This window comes from Silurus aristotelis (assembly GCF_946808225.1).
Source record: "Silurus aristotelis genome assembly, chromosome: 6".
Taxonomy (NCBI): domain Eukaryota; kingdom Metazoa; phylum Chordata; class Actinopteri; order Siluriformes; family Siluridae; genus Silurus; species Silurus aristotelis.
Genome location: NC_139579.1, coordinates 19,260,489 through 19,280,261, shown reverse-complemented (window position 1 = coordinate 19,280,261; position 19,773 = coordinate 19,260,489). Strand labels below are relative to the sequence as shown.

Genomic DNA, 19,773 nt, shown 5'->3' with positions numbered 1-19,773 from the left:
CATTTTGTTTTTAATTTCATTGGCTGTGTTTTTATATTACAAGTAAGTAACATAACAAATTCAGATTTTTTTTTTTGTTGTGTACCACCATACTGGTATATTCACATCACAACTCTAGTATTATAAGGATTTAATTGCAGTTGCTGGTATAATAGGTTTTCATTGATCTTTTCTCCGGTCTTGATTCTCCTTTTTCCTAATTTTTTTCCAGCCTGTGCACTGGGTTGATACCATGGCAACAGTGGAAGCGCTGCAGCTCAGCGCAATAACGCTGCTCTGATCAGCCAGAGATTCCTGTATTGACCACACTGGAAAAGATTAAATGCTGGTGACATTTCTGAGGTGAAATTTGCAATTTCCACAAATATGACTTGGCTGGGACGCAGCATGACAGCACATAAAATCAATACAAATAACCTGAATCCCTAATACCTTGATCCCTGTTAGTAGAGGGATGCATTACAACTAAGACACTGAGAGTGGGAGCAACAGCTCAGGAGCTGATCCCTGATTCCTATCGACTGGCTCCAGGCCAAACACTGCCGCAATAACAATTAGGTGCACAAGTTTGCCAATTCTCTCCTCCAACAGCTCCACGTGCCACAGTGCTGGCCAAGCAAGTGAGAGCACAACTCTTTGACAAGAGTGCAATTTACCTCTCCAGCATCATTCCTGTATAGAGTGCATAGATTTCTTTTGAAAGTCAGTTTACAGCAGCCGGTTCCTTTCACCATGTATGACTCTCCAATACAAGTTTGATAGTGACTGCAAAAGTGAAGTGTGTCACGTTTAAATGATGTGTTTTCTTGAGAAAAATTTGACAATAAGTCATGCTGCCTGAGCTTTTCTGTCAGTAGGCATTAAAGTGTTACATGGTGATAGTGGACAGTTGGAATGTGAAGAATATCTTAATCTGTGTCTTTCAGGAACAATCCTTTCTCATGTGGTCGGGAAATCCTAGGTACAGGTGACCCATGACGTTGCAAGTGTGAGTGTGTCTCACTATGTGTGGAAAAGTGTGTGCGTGTGTGTGTGTGTGTGTGTGTGTGTGTGTGTGTGTGTGTGTGTGTGTGTGGTTGTGTGTGGGTGTCTGTGTGTGTGTAGCAGGTACATAGAAAGGGACAGGTTCAGACTTCTCCCCCTCCTGCGGCTCTATTTGCAGTGTGTGTGTTGGTTTTAAAAGGCAAGCAAGAGTAAAAGAAGAGCCATCATCATTACGCTGAGAGGTTGAGCCGCACTGGCGTAATGTGTGTGCTGAGTTGCTCTGTCTGTTTGTAAGGCCCTCAGCAGAAGTGTGGCGCTTGTTGACATTCTCCATATAATATTGTTTGAATTTTTCATCAAGATCCCCGCCTCTGTTACAAGAGCCCTTTTGTTTCCAGCTTGTTTGTACATTCTTCGTGTGTGTGTGTGAGTGTATGTATGTGTGTGCCTACTTCTCTTTGTATTTGTTTGTCCGTATGCTTCACTTTAACTGAAACTCCTAAAAGTCAGGTCATTTTTTTAACCAAGGGGGTTGGAGGGTTGTGAGCAGTCTAGTTGCAACACCATTCACCCCCACCCACCCCTTTTCTTGCTTCCACCTTTTGTGCAGGGGACCCTGACGTGGCCTTGAATGCAGGTCACCACAGGTTACCCATGAATAGCCGGGTGTCTGTGCATGACTGAATGGGGGTGTTGCGCACTGTTAAAAATGACCTGCCTCCTATCAGTGTTGGCGACATTAAAAACAGCTGGCCCAGACATTCGCCCCCTTTTCAGCAACGTGAAAGTTGGTTTTCTCTTTGTGCTTCTCATTGTGCCGGCTCACTCTTGCCCTTTGTCGCACCATCAGCGTCAGAATCGTAAAATGAGTTCATCTTCAATTCAGAGTCTGTCCTGTTGTACCTCCTGCACCATAAATCAAGGAAATGACTTAATTCCAGATTGTGTCTGGTTTCAGGAACTTGCAGGATAAACATTAAGGAAAACAGCAAATTTCAGCTGATTTTATTCTTACTGCAAAAAAATTATCCATGATATTGACGAATGTGCAGTGGAAGTGAATGATAATATTATAGCTTTTCTAATAAAGAACTACAGAACTTTTTTACTACTTAAATATCATGATAGATGCTACTAAATTATTAATTTAATTATTAACCTTTGTAGAGAATTGCATTAAATATATACTGCTGCATTTGACATCTGTAAAAGAGGGCAGTAATGTGTACTTTTGGTTCAATGAGGCATCAGGTTTATGTATTTTCTTTTATATGAGAGCCGGTGTAATATCCACAAAGCCACTGTGGGATGGAGCTCTGTCTCTGTGTGTTAATGAATTTGTAGTGTGTGTACTCTTATTGGGGTTAATGGAAAGGGATCATCCCAATGGCACAACCCACTCTTTCAAGCCCACTCTCCGTGGATGTTTCCGGAAGCAATCGTTTAGTCCTCGCGTTGTCTCTCCGCCTCCATCCATTGTTCTTGACTCTCCGGGGGCCCCTCTTGCTTTATCTGGTTCCAATTCTCTGTGCCACTCATTCCGCCTCCTATCTAAATGTCTGCTATATAGTTGGGTTATCTTATCAGCCGTGTCATCTCTTTATCAGCTTTATCCCGACCCCTGGCACCCAGCTGATTGCTCAGCCTGCCTGCCTCAGTGCCTCTGTGTTCCACACACACACACACACACACACACACACACACACACACACATGAAAGACACACTGAATGTCACTCTTTCACTGTAATACTTCAAGACAGTAGCCATCAAAATAGACACAGTACTTAAAAATGAAATTTTTTTGTCTTTAAAAATAAAATATATATAATATTATCACTGGGCTAATACTGGTTTATCTGAATATTCTGCCCTATACAAATGTCACCGATCATTGTGGCTTGCCTTTGTAAATAGAAAGTACAGTTTGTAGCTTAAGGTAAAAGTCTATATGTCACTCAGTAAAACTTTTGTTTTTATTCTTTGCCCTTTCTCTGTCTCTCGCTCTGAAAGAGCTCAAAGCCTCTGCCGCTCATTGGCTGCTGATGGACAGGATTGGTCATGTTCGCTTTGGTGAAAGGTGAAACCTGCTCAGCTGCCCGGCTCACTGTACCAGTCTCTGGCAGACAGCAGCTGTTTGTCTCTTTTTCTTTATCTCGCCCACACCGTCAAGCTACTGATCACACGCACAGGCAGCCGTCCCACCTTCACCAGCAACATTCAGATGTGCAGTAATAACAATGTCTTTCTCTGTGAATTGTAAAGTTCTCTGTACACCAATTATATTCATCTGGAGTAACATGGAAAAGCCACATCACTGGCAAGAATGATGTCATTGGTTATATGACATGAGAGACAAACACTATTTCTCAACTCCGGTTTACCTTTGGTATAACATAACCTATAAATTGTGTTTCAATCATAATACTCCATGTTCATTTTTTGATAAATGCTGGTTATATAATAATTACTATTAAAAGTATGACACTTTTTCTTTTTATATTGTGGGAACTGTTTTTTAAAAAAAAAACTTTAACTTTAACTTACAAAAACATGTACTAAAAGAAATAGTTGACACCTGTCTAGAAAAGGGAAATACAAATACTTTAGATTATCAATCCAACATCAAGGTAATTCCCAAGATCTCCTTTATTTGTTTATTTGCCATTTCATCATATTCCAATCTTAATATCTTGGTATAATGCAAAGTTATTTATGGGGTTTTTAATTTTCAATCACTTTGCATCCTGTGCTTTTCCTGCTCTCCTGTGTGACCTGCCTTCTCCCATTCATACACCCAGACTTTCTTTGTCTGCTCTCAAATTGAATGGCATCTATCTCTCCCAGGCATGTACTGTACAGCTGGCACAGATAGAGCAAGGGAAGCAGAGAGGGAGGAAAGAGTTGAAAGAAGGAGCTTCTGCCTTTCTACACCACTCAGATACACCTGTCACCAACCAACCCCCGCCTTCCTCCCCCTCACTGCTCTCTTTGCTGCAAGTGAATAAAATGAGATCAAACAGTTTGCGTGAGCTGATGCCTGGGAGGGCAAGGCCAGGCTATCACCTGCTCCCACAAGCCTCGGTTAGCTCTTTTACACACCGCTTTATATACATTCGCAGTCACCACCATGACTCAAAACCATTTGTTTTCTCTGTTTTTGCTTGTTTATTAGGTACTTTCTTGCCTTTAATCAGCTGTACTGATGTACAACGTATATATGTGATCATAATATCAATATTTATCGTACCATATTTTAGTAAATAATGTGTAAAGTACAGTCATATAACACAGTGTAACACAGTACATGTTTAAACAGAAAATAGTGAAAATGTTTTGATTCTCTAGGTATTATAATTATTATTACATTATAGACTAAATTTTTGTGATAATTTATTATTGCATGTATTATTTAGTTTATAAAGCAGTTACATACATAGAGAATCAAATGTTAGAATCTCTAGTTTATATGACACGCCCAATAACTGCCTTGAGTTTTGTATGTTCTCCTCGTTGTCCACATGGGTTTCCTCTGGTTTTCCAGTATTTCTTCCATCTCCTGAAACACTAACTCTTGGAGGTTTGACTAAATAATAAATTGCCTGTAGGTGTGAATGAGTGTGTGCATGGGGCCCTTTGAATGACATTTCTTCCAGAGTCTTATCCTGTCTTATACCAGTATTCTTGGTCTACCTGTAAAGCCCTTACTAATGATGAATAAATAAATAAACCATGAATAAACAAATTAATGAATGACGGGCCATTAAACTGCATATCAAAAGATTGACTCTTAGATAGATTTTTTTTTAATGTAGTTTTAGTTTAATTTTCTTTTATTATAATACACTTTGTTGATCAAATTATTTATGTGATTTATTTATGTATAATATACACATTACTTATACTTAGAAATGTGTATATTATAGAGCCATGACAGAACCCCAATAATATGCATATATCATTAACTACAGTGGAGAGTTTTATTATTCCCTCCAGCATTATCCAATTATAGGTGTAGAGGCAGACAAAGGAACTGAAGGTTCATGCGTAGTCTGCTTTCTTAGGAAACACTCGTGCTTTTTACATAACATTTTTAGTCTACCACATCAAAAGAGCTATTGAAGACAGAGCAGTTTTTTCTGTCTTTTCATAGCCTAGCTTATCATTGCTAACTCACTTTGATTAGCTCAGTTTCGGCTCACAATAGGGAGACTTCTGGAGCAACACAATACCCTAGCAACAAAGCTCATGCCTCGAGTCTTTTTGGAACAGTTTGCTGTGAAGATTTTACTACACGGTTTACCCTACAGCACCAATCCCATGGCGAATATCTGTAGCTATTTTTTTGTCTGTATGCCCTTGCATTCATCAATGGATCACTTATAATTATCCTGCATTTCAATTCTGGTTTAAGCTTTGTACATTACAGTCAAGATGAAAGGTGTAAAGATGAACTAAGGGCAAAAGTGTCAAGAACACATGTTTCCTAAACTGTTTTATAGATGTCTAGGCCTTCAGGCATTACATTCTGAAGTTTGAAGACTATTGTATTTTCAATGATAATATTTCTTGTAATCTAGACCAAATCACATTTTATAAAAATAATTATAAATATTAAGTGCACAAGTGTGTATTAGCATGCACAAAACTATTAATTGTGCACGTTCTCTTTTAGTTGAAAAAGTTGTAAAAGTTTACATTCAGGTTTTACACCTTACCTCCAGCACGCCTTCATTGGTTTCTAGAGTAAAGCTAACAAAGGTGTGTGTTGACAAGTATTGACAGCAATGTGCACACACACACACATACACATATACATACACACACACACACACACACACACACACACACACTCACACACGTATATATACAGGTATGAAATCTGTTGTCGGATTGAGGTTTAAGATAATATACATTTTATTATTTATTGGACTTTTCACATCTCATTCACATGTTTTTTTTTCCTTTAAGAATTTTATATTCGCTTCTGATTAAGTGTTTGCTGTCAAAAGGCTTTATTATTGTTACGTTTGTAATCAAACTTTGACTCCTCAAGTGCTAGCAATTAACTGAAAAGCAGCCCAAGTGCAAACATTAATTTCAGAACAATCAAAGCACCGTCTGTCTGATCTGCAGTACACTGTACAGAAAATTAGACACTGAATGCGTTGTTTCCATAATGTGGTCTTTCCATTTCCATTTCCTTTTTTGTTTTGTTTTTTTCAATAGGGGATGCTTGTATTGCAGCTTTTGTTCTTGTTATCACTTTCGTCATTTCTGTGTCAGACTGAGAAGGTTTTAGTGATAGGGCTTTTATAACAGCTGATTACATTATCAAGAAAAGGTCCAGTTCCCACTAGCGCACTGCACATGTAGCCATGATTGACATTGAAAATGCTGAGGTTAAATGATTCTTAACACCTTTCCCTCAGGAGTTGTTAACATTGTGCTTAACATGATTGAAAATGATCGAGAATAGCTCATTAATTACAGTCAGGCAGCCTCGGCACAATTGATTAGCAGTTGCATCAGACATGAAAACATTATTATTCAGCGCAGTGTGATATACAAGTATAAATTAAAGCATATATTATTAGTTTTTATTATACAAGTAAAAGGCAATTGTGTTTTTCTTTATACTATACTTTTTAAACTAATTGTTAACCCTGGTTAAAGATGCCCCAGCTTAAATGCAATAAATATGGTAGATACTTTTTCCAATGTTGAACATATAGGAAGATGGGAGGAGCACATTGGACTTGATCTGTTGGCGTAGGCGACTGTTTGTGGAGCTTGGCATGGCTGCGTGTGTTTGTGGTTGTCCCTGACAGCGCAGGCGACTCCAACCCAAACAGAGCACCTGTGTTTGCTCTACTGCTCACCCCCAATCTCCTCCACGCAGGTCACATGGCCACCAGATAGCCTCGGTACCATGGGAATACAAAAGCAGGGGCTTTTAGCGCTGTTAATCATTAACGTCAAACTTCCTTTTGTCCCCCCTCTCAGCTCTGCAGACGCGAATGTTATCTCTCATATGCGGCCAGGTCAGACGTGACTGCTGAGTTGCAGGTGAAGGTGCTCTGATGATGATTGGCAAGCTAGCACTTCCACCATGGCTTGAAGCATTAGGGCTGTAACTGATGAACATTTACAATTGATCCATACCTGAAAGGAAAAGTATGCACTTTAAATGTATTAGCAAATTCCTCTGTCTTATATTTACGGGCTAGGAATTATGTTAGAAGTAACAATGATCTCAATGAGGGCAAATTTCAACAAAAAAGATCACTTTGTCCTTCCTATTTTCCAGGAAAGTCTTAGTTGTTATTGTGTAGCTATTTAAATATCAAATGACCTAATCTGGGCATTTTCCTCCTACAAAGTGAAAGTGTTCAGGCTACAACAGACAAAAAGAAAATTCTGCTATATTTATTAACAAAAGTTTATTATGTCACTGAAGCCACACAGCATTCTGAATCTTAAAGATTGTCACACCCTCACTATACTCCATTCGTTTTTCATAATTATGCATTTGCACACATTTGAGCACAAATAATTCCTTAATTTAAAATATCATCAGTCTTAAAATGATGTTAAATGAGAAAGTGTTAGTGTGCATTGTTTCGTTTGGAAAAACAACAGAAGACAGTTGAAATAAAGGCAAATATGGCAAAGACATGATGTCAGGAGAATATTGTCTCTCACTTTTCAACAAAAATGTAATAAATGTAAACATGACTTATAGTTTCCTGAAATCAAATGTATAGCTTGTGCTTGTGTTGTAAGAAAAGTTACACTCCAGTATAATTCCTAGATCTACAGCGAGCTTGTTTTTAGATTAACCCTGGAGTCTGCTGATAACCACCTGGAATTTGTCTCAAATCACCAGTTGAACCTGGCAATTGACAGCCTCTCCTCTGAACCACCCAAACAGACAGATGTATTAACACACTGAATGTTCCTGTCAGAGAAATAAAAAGCGGATTAAAGGAAATGCATAGATTTTGAGTCACAGCCAATGGGGAAATAAACTAAGTTGATCCATTGAGTAAGAGCAGGCCCTAACAACGGTAAGGCTTAGACAAAGGTGCCTGTTTGCCAGCAGCAGGTAGAAGATGGATGGCTAGTTAAACATTGCAGTCATACCTGGAAGGTGCCATGGGCCGGTCAATGAGGCCAACTTTGTGTGGCCGTCACATGCTCCCATAGTGCTTATCTTTGGTCATGAAAAAACAAAGGAGATTTTGAGAGCCAGAGTAGAATATTAAGAGTGTCCTTATTAGCTCTGAGGCTGTGTGCATACAATTCCTCCTGAGAATAAACCACAACATTTGTTTTTAGGTAATATTGTTATTGGTCTAAATGGTATGAGTGCAAATTTCTGGCACAACTAGACATTCCTGAGGCCTTTAAATATATTTTTGAGTTGTTTAAAATATAATTTTTAGCTTATTGAGTATGCTAATCTATCGGACTTTTGATGTGCTAACATTTTATAACTGTCCTTCGATTTGTTCATGTTATTCAAAGCCTTGCTTCAACTGCCTTGTAAGGATTTGCATGAGGAAACCACTTTTCCTATTAAACCTGGCTCAGTTAGTTACCATTCACACATACACTTGTATTTGCATACATGAGCTTAAGCTCCTGCATTGCATATAAAACATTATGTTAGTAAGCATTTGTTTAATATGTACACCATTTTAAAATGTGTTGCGAAATTATGACTGTTTTTTTTTTTTTTTCAGTTTTGAAATCTATTCATGTTTTAAGGATTTGATCTGCACCAGCTTATCCTTCTAATAGCAGGGTTGTTTTTTCTTGCAACTGTGATCATGGAGTGGTGTATTACTCAACATGAGCTGATGCAACATGTCCGTGGTTCAACTAAATAAAGATGTGTTGAAAATGTTTTTGTGATTATTTATTTAAAATTGTAAGCAAAAAAAGTGATTTTTAGTTTATAAAAACGAGACCTGTTACAATGCAGATATTGCTTGTTTGTATTGCAAGAAACAGTGTAAGAAGAACAAACAATTTTAGTTGCTGTCCTGGTAGTAAAATTAATATATGTAAATGTTTTAGAACATGCACATAACTCATTATTTATTTAATTACATAAAAAAAAAATTTATATATATATATATATATATATATATATATATATATATATATATATATATATATACAATATACAATATATATATATATATATATATATATATTTATTTATTTTTTTTATTTTTTTTTATTTTTTTTTTATTTTATGTAATTAAAGAAATTACATTTCTATTTCACCCCTTATGACTTGGGAACAGCAAAAATGTTAAAGATAGTTAGAGATGATGATGATGATGATGATGATGATGATGATGATGATGATGATGATGATGATGATGATGATGGTGATGATCTGAACCATGGCTGTGTCATCAATGACAATGTTTTTTGGACTGCAGTTGTGAAATGTGTCTCATTCATGTCCCAAGGTTCAAATGCATAATAAAGTCAAACAAAATGAAAGAGACCTGCAGGCTCATTTCTCCCCACCCTTCCACTATATAGCTTTGTAATTGCACCCTTGAATAAGACACTAATCCCTGAGAATGAAAGGAAGATATGACATGAAAGTTAGAAAAGTATTTAGTGCCAAGGAAAATCATTCCCTCATCATTCTTTGCAAAACCTTCATGAAAGAATTTTGTTTCTACTAAAAAAGTTTTCTACTAGAGAAACAACCCCTAAATAGTTCTACCTGGAGCTTGTCTTGAAGAGAGATGGACTGTTTGGTGTTTTTTGTAACCAATAGATTTTGTCTGTGTAGAAAATGTCTCACTTAATGAACAAATAATTGAATATACAGCCCATGGGTTATTTTTATATACATTGGTATACAGGTTAATTTGATGGTGTTTAAATAAATTATGTGCTTATTTAATCTCTGCAGCAGTTATGAGTTTGTTTTTATTGCTTGAGCAGTGTGTGAAAGTGCTGTACAGTAGAGGGTGTGTTTATTCGTGTGTGTTCTCAAAGCAATATCAACATTGTTCCGGTACTTGCTAATCACCCATCTTTTGTGTGTTTCATCTTATATGACTCGGTTATTCCCTTTCATTTCTGAGCACTAGAGCTTTGTGAAATGTCTCAGCACTCATCAATTACACAGTGGTGGCAACTTAAAGGAGTGCTGAAAAGTCATGAACAGTTCTTTACTTTAGCATCAGTGAAGCGTTGTACAAAATTATCCCACACACATGATCCTGCACACACTCTCACCTACATATGCACACATAGACTTGCACTTACAGGTAAAATGAGCATATAGAAAACTACACTATACACAGGATTGATTTTCTCATGTTTTGAAATGTTTGGTTTTCCTTTCTGTATAATTTCCTTTGTCTGTTTAATGTTTGTTTGTTTGTTTGTTTGTTTGTTTTTTTATATATCACCACAGAACTTGTAGATCTCCTTTTATTAGACTCCTTTTTTAAACAGAATAAAATGGGCCATTATCATACTGTGGAAATCAGTTCTCCCACTGTGACATTAATCCCTAACAATAATCCAGCTCTCTCACTGCCACTACATTAATGTTCAATGTTTTACACTATTTGTGTGTTACCTTCCCCTCTAATAAACCTGGCAAAGCTGAGACATTTAGATTGGAACATGGACAAAAGTACATAGGTTCGAGACATTTTTTTTTTCTTTTTCAAAAAATAAAAAAATAAAATTTCATTTATTTCTTCACTGCAGTACAAAAAGTCTATTTCTTTTGCCATCTGAGAAAAACTGCGTTTGTACCAAGCCTGAGCAATAAGGTTAATGATTTTTATCTATTTTGAGGCACTCTTATTCTCCTACTCTCCTATCCTTTTAACATTCAAAATGATTTGTTTTGTAATTTATAAATAAAAGTTATTAGCTTACCCATGTAAGGAAACTATAAAAGGAATTTATTGTTCCACAGTACAACTGTTACAAAATAAACACCAAATAATCTTTTTTTAAATAATTGTAAATAAAAGATTAACTACTACTACTGGTAATAATAATAATAATAATAATAATAATAATAATAATAATAATAATAATAATAATAATAATAATAATACAAATCTTAGATTTTTTTTGTTGAGATGAACAAAAGTTTAAACAAAAGGTGTCAGGGATCAAAAACTTTTGGTTTTAAAATTAATTTAATACTGTTTTTTTCTGTGACCCTGTAGTTTTATCCTTTTACCCAGTGCCCTTTTGTGGTCAAAAAATTTTAAATGTAAAGGCACATGGCATAGTTTGGACTGTTGGCTTGGTTTACAACCAAGTTGATGTTGTAATCTTTTTTTGGGGGGGATGGTGCTTTCTTTTTTTAAAACCCCTTTTTTTAAGAATAATAGAAGCTTAGACAATTTTCTACCATTTATGTTTAATTTCAAAGAGGTAATTGCAAAATAGATAACTAGCATTATAAAAGCTTAAAGCATAGACACACACATGCTTAAGTGAAAGAAGAAAACGTGAGGTATTATCCCTCTGTAGTCTTGACCTTGCGTGTTTTCTTGGTCCATCCTCCCTAAACGACTGCACATGCAAAGGTGAAGCCAGAGCATGGAGATACATGAGCGATATGATGCACACTTATGGAATAACAAAATGATGAAAAGCCACCTAAAAGCAGATAAATGGCTATACAGTATGGTGTACAATGGGAATTAAACGCATAGGGCAGCTGGGCTCTTATCTGAACGAAACCCAGCAACAAAGGAGTGCTAAGACTAAGAGGCTTGATGCATGGGAAAGCCATGGGCCAGCCATTGTGACTGCCCTTCTGCTGAGCAAATAGTCCAAACTGTTCATTCCCCGTCTTCCATTCTCTCGCCGCCACATTGTTTGTGTCCTTGCATTTCATTCAGCAAGGAAGATTGCTCTCAGGCCCAGTGAGCAAACAGTCCAGAAAAGAGCCGGCTATCTTCTCCTGTTCCCAGGAGAACTAGCATTTTGATTTGGGCTCCAAGCTGTCAAAGGATTGGAGAGTTGATGTCAGGGTGTCTGAATTAATTGCTTTAAGCCAAGGAGGGGCTAACTGCATTTATCACAAACTGCTCAGAGAAATGTGTTGTAGCAGTTAGACTGCACCTCTAGATGCTTGCTTTCTGCATGTCTGACATCTTGTACTTGATACACAGTGTTCAGGGTTTTTTTGTGTCTTTTTTTTTTTTTTTTTTTTTTTTTTTTTTTTACTTTAAGTGAAGCCCACATTCTATTTATAGGGGATGGAACAAAACCCATGCATATGCTCACTGCTTTGTTTGCTTTATTGATCTGGCTTATGCATATATAACAGAAATATTGCATACCAACTCTGTGTACAAGATGTTTTATAATTATCTCAGGAAACCTGGAACCTATCTCTATCGCTCTTATTATTTAACTATATTTCTGTATATGAAAAAGGTGTATAAGATGTAGATACTGTAATTTAATAGTAAATAATATATTAATTACATCCTTTCTTTTTTTTATTTATATGAACATTTTTATATATATATATATATATATATATATATATATATATATATATATATATATATATATAATAAAATGGGGCAGATTCTAATATCTTTTTTGTTTAGAATCAAATACAAAAGGTAAATTAAAACACACAATGTATTTTATTTTATAGTGCAAACTGTCAATTGTAGGAGGAGTAAAATATTAACCTGTAATATCAATCCTCAGAAAACGCAAGACTCTAAGCTTAAACCTGTATTTCCAAATAAAGTACTACCATGAGAGCTGTCATACTTATGCTCTTGTATGTTTTGATAATACTTGCCTGCTATGTCTTGATATCTAATTCGCAAAAAAAATATATTCATTTCAAGCATTCCAAGTTCCAGTGTCGCATTTGCATTTTAAAAACGTTAGAGATTTTGACCACACTAACAGTGAAGCAAGGTATCTGAATAGCCTGCTTCTTTGCAAATACTCTTATAATTCATCATTCCCCTGGTCAAAATCATCTGCACTGCTCAAACAGATCCATCATGTTGTACTAGTCTCTAATAATGCACAACTTTGCATGTGCAGATGACTTATTTGCATTGGTATAGTAACAGTACAGTCATTGGGATAAGTGACCTTAATAGTGGGTTGGTCTGCTGAAGCTCCAGATACACAGTCATGGAAATGGTTGGTAAACTTAAACTGCACAGTACCTCAAATTATGAGCCATGCTTCGCCTTTTTGGTTTCTAACCACAAAGTGTGGCTATTCATCTAATGTTCTATTTTATATTTCAGTAGCTGATGCTCTGAATAATAACAATTTAAACATGTTAAACACATATAAGTCATTTTACACAGAGCAGACCATGACAGGTTCTGTTGTATGTCTGTGATAGGGGTCTTTCTTTTGTAAATCACTGATGATAAATCTACTGCCCCAACAATACTACTACACTTAATCTGACAGGAAATTGAATTAGTCCGCACACTATGTCACTGTCAGTGGTAAGCAGAGATTGGTTAAATTGTGTGCGTCTGGGGAGCACTACCCTGGAAGTAAGTAAGTAATCGCATCTCTGGTCTTTTAACGGTGCTTTATTCACACATTAATTTCGGTGTGATGAATGATCTCTACCTTGATTGCAGTCGGTGTGTGTAGTGGGAGTGAAATCTAGAGTAAGCAGTACGGTTGTTTTAGGACAGCACTTCTTTAAATTGGGCAAGTGGGTCCACTTTTGGAGTTCTGAAAGCAATTATGCTGATGTTATTTCATTTTTATTTCGATAAAGGAGACATAATGAATTCCAAAATATATAGACTATAAACAGAATAGATTATCAGTTAAACATCATATAAATCTAGAAATAGAATTATCTAGATTATTGTTTATATGTATGGTATGAGGGCTACTGCAGATATTGTTAATCACTCTGACCGTAAGAAAGGGGTGTAGGCTTGATTTTTATCATCATGCATGTCTGCCCAATTCTATTTTGAAGAAATAGGTTCTCATGAATATTGCATAGATATTCCTGCCATCCTCTCAACTACAAGCTCTTTGCTGTCCTAGAAAATGCTGGAATCACCTCTGTGACACACCCGTCTCACGTACAATAAATTGGACAAGCTCTGTCTCGGCATAACCTATTGCCTCTACATTTCTGCATTGGGAACACATGCAGGACAAAAATTTGATTTGCTTTTGTTATTCAGAGAATCACACTGGGGCATCTGGGCTTGTTTGCATTTAGCGGGAAATGGAGATTGGTTTGGGCGTCTGAATGAATTGCTGGCACCTGTGTTTATTGCTTTCATTAAGATTTAATGAGTCAAATGTCCTTCCCAGTGACTTAGTCTTGAACTGTAGACTGTAGGAAATTTTGGATGCGGTTGAAAACTACAGGAATGCATACCATACATGCATGTATATGTATGTCTGCACAAGGGGAATGGACAACTATGAACCAGCTATTTTGTTTAATATGAATAAAATATATCTCTTGTGTATCTGTGTATTTAAATGAAGAAGCGATATATATATACATATATATATATATATATATATATATATATATATATATATATATATATATATATATATATATATATATATATATATATATATATATATATATATATATAAAAAGACATTATAGTTTGCAATGAGCTTATAAACGCTGATGAATTTATGACAGTGTTTAGGATCTGACCTGTGGTTTAGCAAGTCTTGTCTGTGTGAGAAAGTGATCAGGAACTTCACACTATACTCTCAGAGCAGTGTGAACACACTATTGACCTCTGGTGCATCCTATTTCCGCTACCTTCCATCTGTCGCACTACAGCCTATAGTCTCAGCAAAGAAACAAAAAAATTGTGTGAATTTGCTAACTAGATGTTTTTTACGTTTAAATAAAAAGAGATTTAATGCACTTTTTAAAGAAAAAAATATAAATAGATATATTTATTTTGCACAGATATAAAATTTGTGATTGTTTTTCTACATTCTTTAGTTAAATATTCTAAATACATTTATTTGTAATTTTTTTTATCATTATTCAATTTCTTTCAATTTCTACCTAGAATGACAATGTTGTCAGGCAACAGGACACTTGCCAACACATACCTGTTTAGTTAAATATATGAAGCATTTATTACACTTTCCTGATCTGTTGCTGTTGCTAAGAATAAGCACAGATATAGCAAGGTGCCTGATTCCAGGACAGATACCTGACACAGCTGTGCCATGCAAATATGGCCATTTATTTTTTTTTTCCATGCATTCAAGGTGCATGTCACTTCTGCTATTCAATTATATTAATCAGCACTGCTAATTAACTTCATATGTAAAATGCATTTGTAATGCATTAAAAGCCACAACATGATGTTAATCTTAATCTTCTTAATTTTCTTAATCAAATACCTGTATTTAATCATGCATTAACTTCTAATATTAAGTATATGAAATATACAGAAATACCCTGATAAATTATAAAATACATTATGTAGAAGGTCAAATGAGATTATGTTTTAGAGACACAGTATTGTAATTTCTGGTTTTTTTTCTGGCTGTAGGTTTTTTCTTGTTGTAGTTATAGTATATTAATTTCATATTTTATATGATTGGTTTGTTGGTGGTATTATTAGTAGTAGTATTAGAAGTAGAAGAAATAGTAGTATATGTATATGCTTATAGTATATCTATAGGTCAGAGCTATAAAAAGCATAAATAGTTGGTTTAAATCATAATGCAAAATTAATTCGAACAAATAGAACCAGAACCAGAACAAAATTAATATGGGATTTTACATCAACCCACATTGTAGATGTGGAGGTATTAGACCGATGTCATGTTTTATTGTGTATTTACCACACACACACTCAAACATCTGAGAACAGAAATAAATATAGGCATGTTGATCGAAGTGTATTGTTGTGTTATTAAAGACATTTTGTGTCCTCGCAGCCGTGTGGGAATCGCCGCCGTCGGAGAAACTGCCTTTTCGATCTCGCGCTGACTTTGTGTTCTTTTAATATACTGCGGGCCAGCAGCTTTACTCCGCCGTGCTTTGGGGATTAAGAGCATTTGGTGTGAGGGAGAAGTTAAGTCGGGCTGCTGTGTCGCTCCTGTCGCAGACGCGGCCTGAAAGCCGCTTTAACACCGGTAAAAAAAAAATGGCCGCGCGCCGTTTCCCTGGATACGATCTACTTGGGTGTTCCGAACTTTAGGTTCGCACTGCGCGCGCCAGATTGGCTCTCTGAGTTACGTAAGACTCCGAACACGGCGGAAGTGTTATTGGCCGGGTCTAGCTCACTCCTCACCGACTTTATCATAGATTAGAATCATGCATTTTAAATGGTTTGAAAGTTTTATACAGTAGATTATTTATTAAAGAAAACAGCATAGAAAATATGCAGCTGTATTTTTTTCTGAAAGTAATCACAGGCGACTAGTGACTTAGTGCAACACGCCAAGACACTTATGATGACACCAACTTCTCTGTCTTCGGCTCCTTGGGGGATGTGGAAATGTAGTTCAAATGTTTTTTTCACTTTGCAGACTTTTATATTGCAAATAAAAGCGAAGTCAGTTTAAGTAAATGTAACCTGATTCCGTAAATTTCGCAATAAGAATGATTTAGGTTATTATTATTATTATTATTATTATTATTATTATTATTATTATTATTATTATTATTATTATTATTATTATTATTATTATTATTATTGTTGTTGTTGATGTTGTATATAAAAAAATATAATATTTGGAGTGTTTTGCAATTAGAAACTCTTTTTTTTTTTTTTTGTGAGTTTTGTGTCCATTATAGACACATCCGATCTTTAATACCTGTTCTACATTTACCTGTTAAACACAATTTCTGTTAAAGACACTTCACTTGCTGGAACTGCAAAGCACAGCTGTATATTCTATATAGTTATTATTATTATTATTATTATTATTATTATTATTATTATTATTATTATTATTATTATTATTATTATTGGCGGTTGCGGTGGTACAGTGGTCGTAATAGTGCTAATTGTAGTTGCTGGATTTATAATAATAATATTATTATTATTATTATTATTATTATTATTATTATTATTATTATTAATTTTGTTAATGGTGTTGCTGTTCTTATTATTATGAACAATAATAAAATTTATTAAAACCTAATGAAATAAAAACGGCGTCGTCATATGAATCACGTGAATTGTTTCACAGCATGAAAAATATTTTACAATATAAATAAAATATTCACAAAGGTTTAAGACAAATTATTTGCTGTTGGTAACATTATTATTATTATTATTATTATTATTATTATTATTATTATTATTATTATTATTATTATTATTATTATTATTATTATTATTACTGCTCTCTATTATTTCCTCGTTCTTAATGATGTATGGCCAATTGCACTTAGCCAAGTGACAGAGTTGTCAGATTACTATTGTGTCAAATCTGTAAAGTCTTTGTGTTGTTTTGCTGTCTGTGTTCTGTAGGTGACTCCATTTACAGCCTGAAGTATAAATGAAGTAAATCAGGTGTGCAGTCGGACTGCAAACCTCCCTGTAAAACACATTACCGATAACTGCCGCGATTCCTCGTATCTTGATCACGTTCTAGTAATTTAATAGCACGTGAATATTTACGCAACTTTATGCATTTGCCGAAAACATGAATAACGTGTCAGCACGTGGGCATTATTTTCCGAAACGGTCTTGTTCGTTAGGATTCGTTAACGCTGCTTATCGTTATAATCACTTAACAATGGAAAATCTCCACTCCATCATCCTGCACAGGAGAGCTCTAGGGGGTCGTGGTTGATAGTGCACGCTGGAGAGAAAGCATTTTCCCCCCGATATGAATAACGCACATCATCTATCAGCTCAAGTCGCAGTCTGTCAGCAGCAAGTCGCGCGAGAGAAAAGGCTTCAGCAAGCCGTGTTACAATCTGCGAACCGTATCTTTAAAAGTCGAGGGCGACAAAAACTCCCACGTCTCCGAGTTCAGTGTCCCCCTTCAGACATAAACCCCCAGCATGGTGTTCCAGTGTGTGGAAATGGGCTGCTCCTACCTGTAAGCTGCTGAGGGTCCGCTGCTCGCCCGCTGCGTTCTGCAAAGTGCTCCAGGCACCGCAGCATTTATTTGAGCTCAAACTCTGCCACTGTTGACTTTAGCACAAAGCAAAGATTTCGCTGCCTCGCTAGTTTAAAAAAAAAAGATTATTTTTACAGCGATATCGATCAGCGAGCTATAAAAATTCAGCCTCACATTAGGCCTAAGTCTAAAATGAGGGGGCCGAAATTTAATATCTGTGCAAATTTACCAAGTGACGTGTCTCCATTCGAAGTGTGCATTCTTGCAATTTGTTCCTCCGTGTACACATATTATATATACATATATATATATATATATATATATATATATATATATATATATATATATATATATATATATATATATATATATATATATATATATATATATATATATATATATATGTGTGTGTGTGTGTGTGTGTGTGTGTGTGTGTGTGTGTGTGTGTGTGTGTGTGTGTGTGTGTGTGAGAGAGAGTATATGTATATGTATCTATATATTTGTGTGTGTGTGTGTGTGTGTGTGTGTGTGTGTGTGTGTGTGTGTGTGTGTGTGTGTGTGTATATGTATATGTATCTATATATTTGTATGTGTATGTGTGCGTGCGTGTGTGTGTGTGTGTGTGTGTGTGAGAGAGTATATGTATATGTATCTATATATTTGTATGTGTGTGTGTGTGTGTGTGTGTGTGTGTGTGTGTGTGTGTGTGTGTGTGTGTGTGTGTGTGTGTATGTATATGTATCTATATATTTGTATGTGTGTGTGTGTGTGTGTGTGTGTGTGTGTGTGTGTGTGTGTGTGTGTGTGTGTGTGTGTGTGTGCGTGTGTGAGTATATGTATATGTATGTATATATGTATATACACATATATGTGTGTGTAACAATGTAAAAATGGTGTTTTATATATATATATATATATATATATATATATATATATATATATATATATATATATATATATATATATATATATATATATATATATATATATATATATAAAACACCATCTTTACATTGTTTACCAGCTGTTTATTTGCAGATGAGCAGTATTAGAGGCTTGAAATGGAGAGTCTACTCTAAACACTGAACTTTATTTTCCTTTGAAGCACGAACACAATGGCAGGGAATTATGAAATATGGATAGAAAACTTTAAAACTGCTCTTTGGGTGCTTCATGGCCTGTAAGCAGGAAAAGGCGCATTAGAGTATATGCTTATATGCCTTATGTCCGGCCGCATAATGTCAATAAACATAAAGCAAAAATAAAAATGTCAAATCAAGCTCTTCTCCGTAAGTCATATTAAAAAGTCAGCATTTTAGGGGCTTTAAAATAAAATGTGTCTTTAATATGTCGAAATAGCCAAAAAAAATCCACCTGTCACCTTTTCGATACATATACCTGTTTCCACACCCTCTTCCATTTATCATCAGAATACGAATGTCTTCTTATTGTTCATTTTCTTTTTCTTAATATTATTAATATTATCATTATTGTTATTGCCTCGTTTTTAATATCGTTTTCATGATGTTTAAAGCAACCTGACCTTCCTATACACACATGCATTTCGAGTATATTTGATATTTGTTTATGCATGTGGTTTTAAGCATTCATGCAATATTTATTCTGAATGGAATAAAATGATGTGTGATGCTGAAATGTTTTGTTTTGGTGCAAAA

The 19,773-nt window shown here is 35.4% G+C and overlaps 1 long non-coding RNA gene across 3 annotated transcripts; it reads right to left on the bottom strand.

Annotated features, from left to right (window-relative positions):
• Positions 1 to 5,881: 5,881 nt before the first annotated feature.
• Positions 5,882 to 18,371, bottom strand: LOC310727594. 3 transcript variants are annotated; one of them, XR_014534049.1, is made up of 3 exons: positions 18,327 to 18,371; positions 18,075 to 18,203; positions 5,882 to 7,147 (listed from the first exon to the last, which is right to left on the bottom strand). It is a non-coding gene; the product is annotated as an uncharacterized lncRNA (long non-coding RNA). The 3 variants fall into 3 exon arrangements; XR_014534051.1 differs by lacking the exon at positions 18,327 to 18,371 and adding an exon at positions 14,703 to 14,835 and having other exon boundaries at positions 6,561 to 7,147; positions 18,075 to 18,266; XR_014534050.1 differs by lacking the exon at positions 18,327 to 18,371 and having other exon boundaries at positions 18,075 to 18,269.
• Positions 18,372 to 19,773: the final 1,402 nt, after the last annotated feature.